Source organism: Pavona decussata, unplaced genomic scaffold (assembly GCF_977016875.1).
Source record: "Pavona decussata unplaced genomic scaffold, jaPavDecu1.1 SCAFFOLD_12, whole genome shotgun sequence".
Taxonomy (NCBI): domain Eukaryota; kingdom Metazoa; phylum Cnidaria; class Anthozoa; order Scleractinia; family Agariciidae; genus Pavona; species Pavona decussata.
The window spans coordinates 53904-70000 of NW_028145435.1; the positions used below are offsets into that span (position 1 = coordinate 53904).

General features: G+C 39.9%; 1 pseudogene across 1 annotated transcript in view; it reads left to right on the forward strand.

Annotated features, from left to right (window-relative positions):
- The first annotated feature begins 3059 nt into the window (after window positions 1-3059).
- Window positions 3060-16097, forward strand: part of LOC146487892 (uncharacterized) — a 19574-nt pseudogene continuing 6536 nt past the window's right edge. Inside the window, exons 1-2 of the transcript XR_014867524.1 lie at window positions 3060-3176; window positions 9356-9984. The product of XR_014867524.1 is annotated as an uncharacterized LOC146487892 (transcript). The remainder of the gene's footprint in view (window positions 3177-9355; window positions 9985-16097) is intronic.

The window sequence follows — 16097 nt, forward strand, 5'->3', positions numbered from 1 at the left end:
TAATTAATCTCTTTTCCGGGACTCAATAGCATTGAGTCAGATTGGCAGAAAGGTTTCCGCGCTACGTATTTCTTTATCTGCCTTTGTTTCTTTGTTTATGTGGCACAGAATCTTAGACAACTACATGAGGTACTTAACTAACACCGTGTCATTGGCATATATGGACAAAATGGTTGTGTGCGATTTCTATTTGCCAGTCCATACGAAATACCAGAGAACGAGCAAACTGCACGCATAGCCGGCTATCAATCATTTGCCTAGCCAAAACAAAACTGAACAACAATACAGCTCCATACAATCGGTCTTCGTCTGATCTGGTTTCTATAGCAAGAAAGTTTAGATGGAGCTAGGTTGGTCGGGTTAAAGACTGATCAACATCAATCATTCAATATCTATCACAAACTGAATAAATAAGTATAAAGCAAAGAGGAGAAAAATTATTCCAAGCTCAAAAAAGAGACAACTTTAGTTCAACGAATGGGATCTAATGAGTAAGGTGACATGAGATGATCGGCACGAGAAATGACGGAGAGTGTTCTTAACTAAAACCTTATGCTCAGCTGTCACTGCTCATTAATCAATGGGTTCTCAAGATCGATATAGCTGACATGACCTGGCTATTGTTATTGATGTTCCATGCAAAGATCTCATTGGTTGTAGAAAGTCAAAGAACCGTGTTAATATTTGTTTTATTTGAACAACAAAAGCTTAAAACGAAAGTCATTCACTTCCTCTTCACCTTTCCCTGGCTTTTATTTCCATCCAGCACGGTGCATGCACTAACTATTGAGGTTTTTGTATGTTACTTTCTTAACTATTACATATTTTAGGTAGAAATCGGTTTCTTTTTTTTTTTCTTTTCTAATTCATGGTCAAATTTCACCCCTCGCAACGAGTAGACACATCGTTTATAGATTAGTATTGGAATCAATAATTATTACTAAGGAGAAAGCGAAGGTTACTTCCGCCCTCAATTTAGACTGTTCACAGTCCCCCTATTTTTCCGTGGGATTCTCGAGACCGGTATGCTTCGATGGAGCTGCCGCCATCTTGGTTTGTAAAAGCGAGCGCGATCTGGGGAGACTGTCTAAACTACCGAGGGGAGGGGAGTGGAGTTTGGAGGCGGCGGGAAAAATAGGGAGACTGTAACAGCTTCTCACTGTCTCGTGTTCGAGGGGCGTGCCGAGACTTTGTCGCCTCGACTAATTGAATCAAACAAAAAATATACTCCCCAGAGATAAACATGTCAAATTGAAGGAAATACGATAGTACTGTTTCTGTACCATTTCGAAACAAAGTACAGTTGCGAAATAAAATGAAGTTGCGAAAGTCTTTCGAGTGTAGGCTTGAAAATACAGTACAGTACATCAGCTATTTGCAAAGTGAATTTCAATACAAGCGGAACACATGCAGTGAAGCAAACAGCGAAACCTTCAGATACATGCCGCATATTTTGTAACATTTATTTTAAAATAGCAGTCGGCGATTTCGGGAAGAAAAACAAGTACATTTCCACAGAAAATTTGTTTAAGATCCCGGAAAGAGCTGGAGTTGCCAGCATTCCCCTAGCCGATCTTTTTAAAGCACATCGATCTTGGAGTTGAAGTGGATCCACAAGATGGGAAATCTTCACGTCTTTGCAAAAGCGCTTGCGAGGAAAGCCACGATCAGCAACGTTGCAAGCGCTTTGTGTGTGTTGTTTTGCCCCAGAGAATTGTTAAAAAAAAGTCGTCCCTACAGTTCGCCATCTACTTCAAAGCAGTCCAAAGAGACGGAAAACTGCAGTCTGCCGCCTGCCAAACGTCCGCTGATTTTCAACTATCAGACCTCCGAGCCGACGAGACAAACGATAAAAATCAAAACATTCCCCACGATCTTCACATTACACGCCAGCCGTATCCCCTTTTAGTATAAATCTACTAGTGTTCTATCACGAATGCAGTTCTCTGATTGGCTACGCTACTCGCTATCTATTCTGTGATAGATAGTGAGTAGCGATTTTCAACAAAATGGCGCCCGCTTCTTCGCGTTTTCGAAGTGTCTGCGATGAGGAAATAGATAATTTACTTGTTTAGTTTTGAACGACTAGTAGATTTATACTAAAACAATTAGATTATTCGCTCTCGATTTCTATGCGTGATAGTTGATTCGGGCTTCGCCCTCATCAACTATCACGCGATAGAAATCTCGAGCTCATAATCTAATTGTTAATTAGAACCGACGGTGAAAGATACGTCAGTCATGCTGTCAACGCTTCAGAACTACTATTGTCTAATTGACCAATGAGGTGTTGCCGTTGCTGGTGCAACGGGCTTTTGGAACGCGAGACGGTGAGAAGCTGTTACAGTCCCTCTATTTTTTCGCTTCCCATCCCCAACTATACTAACACCCACTCCCGCTCCCCTCGGTAGTTTAGACACTCTCCCCAGATCGCGCTCGCTTTTACAAACCAAGATGGCGGCGGTTCCATCGAAGCATACCGGTCTCGAGAATCCCACGGAAAAATAGGGGGACTGTGAACAGTCTACCCTCAATTCAGTCTTTTAATTATATTGAACTTACCAAGACTAATAAACCGAGCAAATTATTGGCTTTAATTAATTTATCGCAACGTACGTTTTGAGAAAGTCGCAAAAACTAGCTTACCTAACAGCATAATCCTATTTTTATATATTTCGAGATAAGAAAAGTTTAACTCACTGGTAATATTAGAGAGATTATGCACCACGTTTACAACAAACGTGAGATTCGCGTTTATGTTTCTTGAAAACAAAATGAGTACATAGATGAGAATAATGCAAAATAATTCTGGCCTTTGATACGAAAACAAAACTACTCAATTTCACTGAGAAACTGAAAACCGACAGCGAGCGGTTAATGTAGTGTGAGATTTTGCTGTCTCTAGTTTGAACTTTACTGTTATAATCGTTTAGTTTCGTACGATTTATTCTTGAACAGGCGTTCTTTCCCAGAGCCAGCGGGGCGTTTGCTCAAATTTTTAAAAGTTATTCCGATTCAAAAACACGCCGCAGGCAAAATCTGTCTCCCCTCCCCCCTCGCTGCAACTAAAACCACGAAACTTCTGTATAGTTCCGACCTTGGGTTCTTGCGTTCCTCCAGCTCTAAATTCTGTACGTCCATTGAGATCAGTTTCGTCCTGTTTACCTTTTTTCAAGGTAAGTGTTGTTGTTTTTTTATTTTTTTTTTCCTTATTCGATTTCAACTGATCAGTTTTAGTGACGAGAAAGTCGCTTGTCTACACTCGTTTCCGTATCAAAGGCCTTTCGTAATTCACAAGGAATCTTCCTTACATAATCTTACTAAAAGTTTTGATAACAACGTACTCAGATACATAAAATATTAAAAAGGACAATTCATTGCCTACATGCTTGGAGCCAGCTGGTAATTCTTGTCAACTAACTAGTACATGATAACAAGTTTGTCAATATTTGCGCCAATTCGTCTTGCCAAGGATGCTGTTATTATTCCCCCTCGAGTGATATTTAATTTATTAATACTAATAAATAAACCAATAATGGTTCAGGTTTGAACTTGGGATCGATCGAATAGCTTTTAAAACCGTTTCTATTTAACCAAGTAGAAAGAAATGATCTACACTTGGAATGGCGAACGGCGTGGCAAGTCACGGCTTGACTGACATTTTGCCACTTAAAAAGAGGATGGAGAGCTATCAAGCAATCCGGAGATGTTTAACCGACGAATCACAATGTTCAGTCTCTTATTGACATTAACGCTTGTTGAAACCAATCTATTTTACTTTATATGAACTGAATCACTTTTGCTTTGAACGGAGCCTTATTACGCTTCAGTTAGCCCCGCTGCAAACAAAGACAGTTTTAATTAATCTCTTTTCTGGGACTCAATAGCGCTGAGTCAGATTGGCAGAAAGGTTTCCGCGCTGCGTATTTCTTTATCTGCCTTTGTTTCTTTGTTTATGTGGCACAAAATCTAAGACAACTACATGAGGTACTTAACTAACACTGTGTCATTGGGATATATGGACAAAATGGTTGTGTGCTACCAGAGAACGAGCAAATTGCACGCATAGCCGGCTATCAATCATTTGCCTAGCCAAAACAACACTGAACAACAATACAGCTCCATACAATCGGTTTTCGTTTGATCTGGTTTCTATATCAAGAAAGTTTAGATGGAGCTAGGTTGGTCGGGTTAAAGACTGATAAACATCAATCATTCATTATCTATCACAAACTGAATAAATAAGTATAAAGCAAAGAGGAGAAAAAATTATTCCAAGCTCAAAAAAGAGACAACTTTAGTTCAACGAATGGGATCTAATGAATAAGTTGACATGAGATGATCGGCACGAGGAATGGCGGAGAGTGTTCTTAACTAAAGCCTTATGCTCAGCTGTCACTGCTCATTAATCAATGGGTTCTCAAGATCGATATAGCTGACATGACCAGGATATTGTTATTGATGTGCCAAGCAAAGATCTCATTGGTTGTAGAAAGTCAAAGAACCGTGTTCATTTTGGTTTTATTTGAATAAAAATACGCTGAAAACGAAAGTCATTCACTTCCTCTTCACCTTTCTCTGGCATTTATTTCCATCCAGCAAGGTACATACACTAACTATTGAGGTTTTTGTATGTTACTTTCTTAACTATTACATATTTTAGGAAGAAATCGTTTTCTTTTTTTTTTTTTTCTAATTCATGGTCAAATTTCACCCCTCGCAACGAGTAGACACATCGTTTATAGATTAGTATTGGAATCAATAATTATTACTAAGGAGAAAGCGAAAGTTACTTCCGCCCTCAATTCAGTCTTTTAATTGTGTTGAACTTACCAAGACTAATTAACCGAGCAAATTATTGCCTTTAATTAATTTATCGCAACGCACGTTTTGAGAAAGTCGCAAAAACTAGCTTACCTAACAGCATAATCCTATTTTTATATATTTCGAGATAAGAAAAGTGTAACTCACTGGTAATATTAGAGAGATTATGCACCACGTTTACGACAAACGTGAGATTCGCGTTTATGTTTCTTGAAAACAAAGTGAGTTCATAGATGAGAATTATGCAAAATAATTCTGGCCTTTGATACTGACACAAAACTACTCAATTTCACTGAGAAACTGACAACAGCGAGTGGTTAATGTAGTGTGAGATTTCGCTGTCGGTAGTTTGAACTTTACTGTTGTAATCGTTTAGTTTTGTACGATTAATTCCTGAACAGGCGTTCTTTCCCAGAGCCAGCGGGGCGTTTGCTCAAATTTTTAATAGTTATTCCGGTTCAAAAGGACGCCGCAGGCAAAATCTGTCTCCCCTCCCCCCTCGCTGCAACTAAAACCACGAAACTTCTGTATAGTTCCGACCTTGGGTTCTTGCGTTCCTCTAGCTCTAAATTCTGTACGTCCATAGAGATCAGTTTCGTCCTGTTTACCTTTTTTCAAGGTGAGTGTTGTTGTTTTTTATTTATTTTTTTTTACCTTATTCGATTTCAACTGATCAGTTTTAGTGACGTGAAAGTCGCTTAGCTACACTCGTTTCCGTATCAACGGCCTCTCGTAATTCACAAGGAATCTTCGTTACATAATCTTACTAAAAGTTTTGATAACAACGTACTCAGATACATAAAATATTAAAAAGGACAATTCATTGCCTACATGCTTGGAGCCAGCTGGTAATTCTTGTCGACTAACTGGTACATGATAACAAGTTTGTCAATCTTTGCGCCAATTCGTCTTGCCAAGGATGCTGTTATTATCCCCCCTCGAGTGATGTTTAATTTTATTAATACTAATAAATAAACCAATAATGGTTCAGGTTTGAACTTGGGATCGATCGAATAGCTTTTAAAACCGTTTCTATTTAGCCAAGTAGAATGAAATGATCTACAATTGGAATGGCGAACGGCGTGGCAAGTCACGGCTTGACTGACATTTTGCCACTAAAAAGAGAGGATGGAGAGCTATCAAGCAATCCGGAGATGTTGAACCGACGAATCACAATGTTCAGTCTCTTAGGGGCATTAAAGCCTGTTGTAAACAATCTATTTTATATGAACTGAATCACTTTCGCTTTGAACGGAGCCCTATTAAGCTTCAGTGAGCCCCGCTGCAGACGAAGACAGTTTGAATTATATAATTATTTAAATCTTTGTTTTTTTCGGGACTCAATAGCATTGAGTCAGATTGGCAGAAAGGTTTCCGCGCTACGTATTTCTTTACCTGTCTTTGTTTCTTTGTTTATGTGGCACAGAATCTTAGACAACTACATGAGGTACTTAACTAACATCGTGTCAGTGGCATATATGGACAAAATGGTTGTGTGCTATTTCTATTTGCCAGGCCATACGAAATACCAGAGAACGAGCAAATTGCACGCATAGCCGGCTATCAATCATTTGCCTAGCCAAAACAACACTGAACAACAATACAGCTCCATACAATCGGTTTTCGTTTGATCTGGTTTCTATAGCAAGAAAGTTTAGATGGAGCTACCGTGTAGCATAAAAATTTAGCGGGTTCTAATTTTTGCAGACTTTGCGGAGTTGTACCACTGGGCGGTATACATTGGACTTAAACAAGAACATTAACCTGATTTTCTGTCACCAAGCAACTAGAGCTGCCAAGAGTAAAGCAGTTCAGTACATTAGATTTATACGAATGGGTCATCTGAAGGAACTCACAGACTCGAATCGTGCAGCAGACCAACCATGTTCTAGTGGCGCTTTTGTGGCGACCTGCACGGAAGTGCAGAAGTTCAACTGAACAAGAGTGTTATTTTTGTCGGCTGAATCTGTCTCATTGCGTTACAGCAGTGCAAAGTTATGCATTTTAGCAGGCCGCTGTCAGTTAGTCTTGTATACTAGCTACATTTTTCACTCGAAAGCCCCTCTGTATGGCTACAAAGGTTTCAGCTTCGGTAATTCAAACATTCATACTGCTTTCTTTATAAAATAATGTATGGTAATACCGGTCGTGGCAAACCGTATTAACGAAACAGTGTTTTTTTGTGCATGGTCGGGGAAGACTTTTGTTTTGTTTTGTTGCTAGTTGTTCAGTTCCTTTGCGCAGTAAGGTACTACAGTGATATGTCCTTAATATGTAAGTGGAGTGAGCTGTGACTGAACATATCATACAATTAAAGTTGAATATATTTTAAAAGCTTTCTTCCTCTTAAATGTTTTCTGCTGCTTGAACAGGGCATCGCAAAAATTTGTTCTCAGTAGAAATTTCAGTCATCTCGAACCGCAAAAAATTTGTTCCCGCAACCCGCACAAAAAGTCGCCAATCCGCAAAATAAAACTCCCGCAAAATTTTCGTGCTACACGGTCAGAATAAAAACGTGAACCTGTCTTGTTGCTCAGTTTTGAACGACTAGTAGATTTTATGCTAAAACAATTAGATTATTCGCTCTCGATTTCTATGCGTGATAGTTGATTCGGACTTCGCCCTCATCAACTATCACGCGTTAGTATAAATCTACTAGTGTTCTATCACGAATGCCGTTCTCTGATTGGCTACGCTACTCGCTATCTATTCTGTGATAGATAGTGAGTAGCGATTTTCAACAAAATGGCGCTCGCTTCTTCGCGTTTTCGAAGTGTCTGCGATGAGGAAATAGATAATTTACTTGTTTAGTTTTGAACGACAAGTAGATTTATACTAAAACAATTAGATTATTCGCTCTCGATTTCTATGCGTGATAGTTGATTCGGGCTTCGCCCTCATCAACTATCACGCGATAGAAATCTCGAGCTCATAATCTAATTGTTAAATAGAAATCTCAAGCTCATAATCTAATTGTTAAATATTATACGATGTCATCGACTGTGGTTTGAGTTTGCAAAAAAAAAAAAAAAAAAAGACACGCGGCGAGCGATCTGGAGAGTGTCTTAAACATTTAAATCATTGTGTTTATTATCGCGAGTGTGAGTTTATTATCCGGAGAAGCAGTTCCGACAGTAGGGCCGTAAAAATGGTCACCTGGTCATCACTGCCTTTTGCCGTTTTGCCGTAAACCTGGTGCTTAATCTCTCTAATGTTTCAAGACCACGGTGAAGAAAATGATCAGCAATGAGGAGATCGTTGACACCTGGCCGAAATCGAAATTCAAATCCAAAATCGAATTCAAAAATGGCCCGAGAACTTTGAAACTTTTCGCCTCTTACATCTTCTCGTCGAGACAATTGCCGGGGGTTCAGTAAACTAGAGAATCTTTTACCGACCGCCTCGATTACGAAGCAAATTAAAGCTAAATTGCTATACAAATTCTTATATTTTTACCTTCAAGTAGTCCTCTTGCAAATCTAAATTAACTGGCTGTACTTCTATACTACTGCGCCATGACAAATCCAATTGTAAAACATATTTTGAATGGCCTGAAAGTATATCAGCGTGTAATTCAGTATAGTACGACACACAAAGTTCAACTTTGAAATTTTTTATGTCGTTTTTCAGGCGTTTACCCCCAAAGCTTCGTACTGGGACAACTTAGTACATAACGCGGTACTTCGATGTGAAAAACAACAGAAAATTGGATTCTTCGCGTAACTAAGTTTTGTGACTGAAAAACGGTACGTTTCCGCCTTGACTACTCGGGGGCACAAACGGCCTCATTCAACTACACAGGAGCAAAAAAACGAGAAAAAAAGCTTACCTTAATATATGAAGCCGTATTATCAGAACATGGCACACTCTTTGGAAAAAATTCTTTCTTTTTTTAATTTCTGAACAATAGCTTGACACTGGCCTGCAAGCCCAGTTTTTCCATTTCTGACTTTCAACATATTTTTTCAAGTGACTACACATACACCATAACCAGGAAAGGGGCTCCAGCCCAACTGAAATTTGGTTGACTTAAATTTTGTCATGATGTTTAGTAGATACAAATAACTTTGGACAGTCTAGCGAGGATAGGCTTACAATAGTCAGAAATTTTTCGATAGAGGTATATTTTTAGTCAGTGAAACACATTAGGCAAACTCGGAAGCTGACATTGGTTTGTTGACTCTAAAGACATGTACATTGAATGACACAGCAATGAATTTACTATAAAGTGACTTTCTCTGTTGCTTTAATTGTATATTATATACAATGAATAAGCTAGTCAACAAGGTCGACAACAGAAAACATCACGAAGCCGGCCCTCTCCTAACAGGAGACGAACCTAATTCAGATTAATTCGACTCCTGTTGGCCGGCATTCCTGTGTCACTGTATCTGTGTATTGCATTGAGCAAAATAAATTGTATTGTAGTTTATTGTATTGCATTGTAAAACATTCATCTATCAGTTATTCACCACGCTTAAAAAATGACTTTAAATTTTATTGACAAGAGATTCTGATTTTTTGAACACAGGTCCCAAAATAATGGATACCAATAACAGGGTGTACACATACACTGGCCATAATGGCGAGAAGCATCAAGTACCCATTGAACGTGTAAACTCGCTTTCCCAGCTTCAAAGAGGAGATCATATCGCCCTCCCACGGCTTGCATATTGGCATCATGCTATAGTAGAAGATATCGATAAACAGAAGGATGAAATACACGTCATTGAGTATTCCAATACCGCTGTAGGGTTTTTGGAGGATAACAGCAGCCATCCAAAGAACCCAGGAATGGCAATAATACAAAGGGGAACGTACAAATTTCACGTTGGCTCTGTGTACTTAATTAAACACGGAGAATACTTGAATGCAGAAGAAGTTGTTTACAAAGCAATAAGCAGGCTGGGGGAAAGAAACTACCACTTCATTGCCAATAATTGTGAGAGTTTTGCCCTGTGGTGTAGAACATGTATTTCGTCGTCCGAACAAGGCAAGATGGTGGAAAGAGGGCTGGTAAAAGTAATGGAAGCAATAAGCTACACGGTAATAATATTATTTGTAATACTCGTAATGTTATTTACTGTGGCCGGGATTGGGAGGCACCGAGGTGTCTTGGTCGCGCCCATACGCAACGAAGTAAGTTCTCGGTTGCGTTGGCAATGATGGCGACTACGACTTGACAAACTCACTCAGTTTAAGTTTGCGTAGGACTAAATCTGAAAGTCTACTCGTAACTTTCTTCACCTTCAAAGACGTTGACAGCATGTTTTATTGACTTTTTTGTACTTTCCGGAACAGCATTTGCTACGTCCAGCTTTTTAATGTAAATATGACTGGACATTTTACAAAACGAGTTTGTTTTTCTTCCCGGGAGGGGGGGGGGGGGGTACTCCTCGGAATTCTTGGTGGGGGTGTGCCGCCCGGGTCTTCAAATCCCGACCCTATTTCAGACCTAAACATGCCATTTTCCACACCCGTTTTCAGACCTGACCTCTAAAATTCACACCCGTTTTCAGACCTGATAATTATGCATCAGTGCCGAACGGAAGTTGACGGAAGGAGTAAGCTGGAATGACATAGTTTATCTATTTCTTTTTCTCGCTATCAGTTAGTCGTTCCAGTTACGTACTGAGGAGAAAAATATGTTTGTAAGCTTTCGTAAATGTTCCCGGCGCCAAAAATCCGACCCGATTTCAGACCGTAATTATCAAAATCTATACCCTATTTCAGACCAAAACGGCTCAAAAACCATACCCTTTGGGGCGGCACATACCTATACACCTTATATAGGGGAGTACCCCCCCCCCCCCGGGTTTTTCTTCCATGTAAAATATTAAAGACGAAAAGGTGAAACTCTTGAGCTGGCTTTTTTCCGCTGGTTTTGTTTCTTAGACTATTAACTAAGAAATTAATTAAATGAATAGTCACAAAATATATCGCAAGTAACGCGAGCAATATTTTAAAACCAGCGAGGAAAGCAGATTGCACAATTGTATTCCGGCAAAGTCCGAAGTTAATGCAGTACAAGACAATGATGTAACTGCACGCATCTATTTAGCTAAATAAGGAAGAGAAACGCGTGTAATTGTGTAATTGAAATTAAATTTAGTAGCATTACAATAGTGTATACTGCGCTCGTGATTGTAGTGAAAATACTTGTTGCGCAAATAGAACCTAGTAAATCTTAGTACAATTGAGTGTAAGGTCAGATCGAGTAAGAGCGAATTGTAAACGGAAGTGTACATCGAGAGATAGTGAATATGGTATATTGGATCAGAGTTTGTTAGATTGTTTGGAATGTTAAATAAATCTTCAGAAAAGGAAAGATACAGTTATCTTTAGTTTGTGAACCGGTAAGTGCGGAGTCCGTGAAAGATACCGCGACAATTCCCCGTTTTAAAGATTCCCGCAAAAAAAAAAAAAAAAATGGGGAATCTTTAAAATTCCCGCTTTTAAAGATTCCACATTTTAGAGATTTCCGCTTTTAAAGATTCCCCGTTTTAAAGATTCCCCATTTTAAAGAATCCCACTTTTAAAGATTCCTTTTTTAAAGATTCCCGCTTTTAAAGATTCCTCATTTTAAAGATTCCCCGTTCATCGATTTCCCGTTTCCTGTTTTAAAATAGCTGTTGAAAAAACGAATGAATCTCATAGAATGCGACCGAAGCATGATTTCTGGAGTGATAACGATCAAGACACTGTTTGTTTACCTTATGGTTTTTGACACTCAAATAAGTCGATATTGCGTTGCTGTTTTGATTCAGTAGAAGGCGTGACTGAGTTAAAGTGACAAGAAGTGTCATCTAGTACGCTCATTCCACATACAAATACACACGCCGTTTGCGGTAGACCCACACTAAAAAAATGTTGAGCGCTTTCGGAACCGGTCGGTGCGCGAACTCAAAGAAAAAACAAGAGACATAATTCAATGATACCAAATTGACGAATGGACAGATTATCAACAAATCAAAATGGAAAGCAAATGCTCCACTTTCGTACCTCTTGTGGTAAATGCAGTGATTTTTTGTGATTGTTGTGTTTTATAAATAATATTTATACTCTTTTTTGTATATAATCGTGTAGTTTGGCATGTTCCACAAGTGCTATGCTCGCGATTGTGCATCATCAGCAAAATCTTTTGTAATTGTGCGTGACGGACTATGAAGGTTACTGTACCTAGTCTACCAAAGGAAAGTGGTGTTCCAGCGAAAATTTTTATTGAGATTTCCTCAAGCGAATTTATTTTTAGCAAAAGTAATCGTGCTGGTTTTCACAGGTGTGTGTTTCGACGCGATCGTGCGCCCAGATCGTTTTACCAGTGAAAAAGCTGCAACGTTAGACTGTTCACAGTCCCCCTATTTTTCCGTGGGATTCTCGAGACCGGTATGCTTCGATGGAACCGCCGCCATCTTGGTTTGTAAAAGCGAGCGCGATCTGGGGAGAGTGTCTAAACTACCGAGGGGAGCGGGAGTGGGTGTTAGTATAGTTGGGGATGGGAAGCGAAAAAATAGAGGGACTGTAACAGCTTCTCACCGTCTCGCGTTCCAAAAGCCCGTTGCACCAGCAACGGCAACACCTCATTGGTCAATTAGACAATAGTAGTTCTGAAGCGTTGACAGCATGACTGACGTATCTTTCACCGTCGGTTCTAATTAACAATTAGATTATGAGCTCGAGATTTCTATCGCGTGATAGTTGATGAGGGCGAAGCCCGAATCAACTATCACGCATAGAAATCGAGAGCGAATAATCTAATTGTTTTAGTATAAATCTACTAGTCGTTCAAAACTAAACAAGTAAATTATCTATTTCCTCATCGCAGACACTTCGAAAACGCGAAGAAGCGGGCGCCATTTTGTTGAAAATCGCTACTCACTATCTATCACAGAATAGATAGCGAGTAGCGTAGCCAATCAGAGAACTGCATTCGTGATAGAACACTAGTAGATTTATACTAAAAGGGGATACGGCTGGCGTGTAATGTGAAGATCGTGGGGAATGTTTTGATTTTTATCGTTTGTCTCGTCGGCTCGGAGGTCTGATAGTTGAAAATCAGCGGACGTTTGGCAGGCGGCAGACTGCAGTTTTCCGTCTCTTTGGACTGCTTTGAAGTAGATGGCGAACTGTAGGGACGACTTTTTTTTAACAATTCTCTGGGGCAAAACAACACACACAAAGCGCTTGCAACGTTGCTGATCGTGGCTTTCCTCGCAAGCGCTTTTGCAAAGACGTGAAGATTTCCCATCTTGTGGATCCACTTCAACTCCAAGATCGATGTGCTTTAAAAAGATCGGCTAGGGGAATGCTGGCAACTCCAGCTCTTTCCGGGATCTTAAACAAATTTTCTGTGGAAATGTACTTGTTTTTCTTCCCGAAATCGCCGACTGCTATTTTAAAATAAATGTTACAAAATATGCGGCATGTATCTGAAGGTTTCGCTGTTTGCTTCACTGCATGTGTTCCGCTTGTATTGAAATTCACTTTGCAAATAGCTGATGTACTGTACTGTATTTTCAAGCCTACACTCGAAAGACTTTCGCAACTTCATTTTATTTCGCAACTGTACTTTGTTTCGAAATGGTACAGAAACAGTACTATCGCATTTCCTTCAATTTGACATGTTTATCTCTGGGGAGTATATTTTTTGTTTGATTCAATTAGTCGAGGCGACAAAGTCTCGGCACGCCCCTCGAACACGAGACAGTGAGAAGCTGTTACAGTCTCCCTATTTTTCCCGCCGCCTCCAAACTCCACTCCCCTCCCCTCGGTAGTTTAGACAGTCTCCCCAGATCGCGCTCGCTTTTACAAACCAAGATGGCGGCAGCTCCATCGAAGCATACCGGTCTCGAGAATCCCACGGAAAAATAGGGGGACTGTGAACAGTCTACTGCAACGTCTGCAAGGAAAGGTATTCACACAAATACTCCTCTGTCGCCAAAATTCATTATTACCACTGAAACCTCAAATACTTCTTTGTCGCCAAAATTCATCATTATCTTAGATGTACTTTATGGTTACAAAACAGGCGCGTAGCTAAGGTTTCGTTAGGGGTGTTCGTTGAGCCCCAAATCTTGTTGAGCGCCGGAGGCGCTCTTACTAGGAGGGTCCGGGGGCATGCTCCCCCGGAAATTTTTGAAAATCTAGGTTCCCAGGAACCTCATTTCTTGCACTTTGAGACCCATTTTAGGCAACTCACAACATTGTTTTACGGCAGCTTTTTAAGCTATATACATCATTTCGACGGCATAATTGTTTCCACTTAAACAAGAAAGTTCAATGTACATTCCGCGCCCTGTCAAGTTCTGATAGCTATTCGATCTGTTGATAGTCATACACCAAGCTGCTATCTCGTCAAGATTGACAGGCATATCATATTTGATATGCATTAGAGCCAGGGCGGACAGCCTACGCTCTCCCATGGTACACTTCATGTAGTTGTTCAACCTCCACATTGCGTCTATGGAACGTTCACATTCACAAGTGAATATTCTCAGGCGGACTTGTACGTAATTGCGCGTGGAACTCAACAAGGCTTGAACTATTAAGTTTGAAGTGAATCGCATTCAGAGAACAAAACGTATCGCAAAGCATGCTTTTCTATGACTTTTTCGGGCGGATGCAGTTTTACCGCAAAAATGAAACGTCATAAGGGCTCTTGACAATTTTTGTTTTAATGAGGATAAGACATGAGGCCTAAAGGACGGGTTTATATCTCTATTTTTCTTTGGTGATGTATTTCGACCACAGGAACTTTATTTAAAAGTTTTTCTTCCGCCATTATTGATCGTTCGAACCCCTCGAACCCCCCCCCCCCCCCCCCCTCCTACGCGCCTGCAAAATCCAAAGCAAACAATCTACATGGACCGCACAACGAAAATGCTGCAAGTATACGCCGGATCTGTGAAAGATCTAATCAGCCAAACATATGATGACTCAAATTTCTGCAAGGCTGATCGGACAGCTGCGTAGAAAACTTAACACGACAGCGACATGCAGGCGCGGATCCAGGGGAGGTGCATTCTCGTCCCCAGAGCCGCATGGTCCTCTTAGCCGCTGGAGGCTGGGCACGAGGACCAAGTGGCTCTGGGAACACAGAATTGCGGAAGTCCTAGATTCTAGAACTTCCGGTATTCATGTATGAAGTCTTGAAATGTCATTAAATTTAGTGAGAATAACATGGCGGCTGCTAGAGGCGATAAGTTTATTGAGATACTGGCGAATGTTCTGCGTCTCCTTATTTTGGAATCGATTTCTCTTCGTGAGCAGCTTCCAGGAACGCAATTAGAATTATTGTCGAAAAAAGGAGGGATGTGTCAGGTGTCTCTGCCCTCGACAAATCCTTGATATTCCAGCTTTTGCCCTTTGTTTTGACCCATGGCTTGAGGTCAGTGACTGCATTATTTTGGTCGCATCGCCGTTGAATGTGCTGATACGGGATCAGATATCAAACTTGACAGCATGAAACTACCATCTGCAATGATTCTTTGAGGCGAATCGCTAGAATTCTCTGTATCCCAAATGGAAGGAATATTAAGTGTATTTAAATTTATTGAAAAAAAAAAAAAATAGGCAGGTTTTGGACAGTGGTGATCGAGATTAAGGAAAAGATATAGCAGCTGTAGTTGATGAGGCACATCTCATTGCAGAATGGTAACAAGTTTTATTCTTCTTCTTTTCACAATAAACATATAGTAGAACTATATACTTTGTGATCAGCCTAAATCACACTACAAACCTGTGAGGGTTAATCTTGTACAATGTTATGCAAATCATTAATAGGAAAATGACTACAGTATGTTGGCATTTTTAGGATGGACCTGGCGTTTCGAGGGCTCAATTTATAATAAAGATGGACCATCTGATGGATCATTCAATTATTTGTTTCTATGTTTATTACACCTATTTTAAAATCACTGGTGTTCCTTATATAATAACCACTTAAAAAACGGGTTTCAATAAATATTAACATTGACAAAAAGAAATGTGATTTCAAAATGGGTGTAATAAATTACTAAATATTGAACTTTGCACTCCACTCAGTTCTATTAACAATTATACTTTTAATAATTTTAATACATGAATGTCAGTAGAAGGATAATCGGTGCCCATACTGTTTTACACAGATGACTGATTATCAGGCAAACTAGTAACACTCCATCTCTAGCATGTATGCCTGCAAATTAACTACCATACAGATTCATCGGGTTGGATTATCCATCTCTGTTATAAATTCACCCATTTTGACTTCAGCACACATTAACTCATTCACT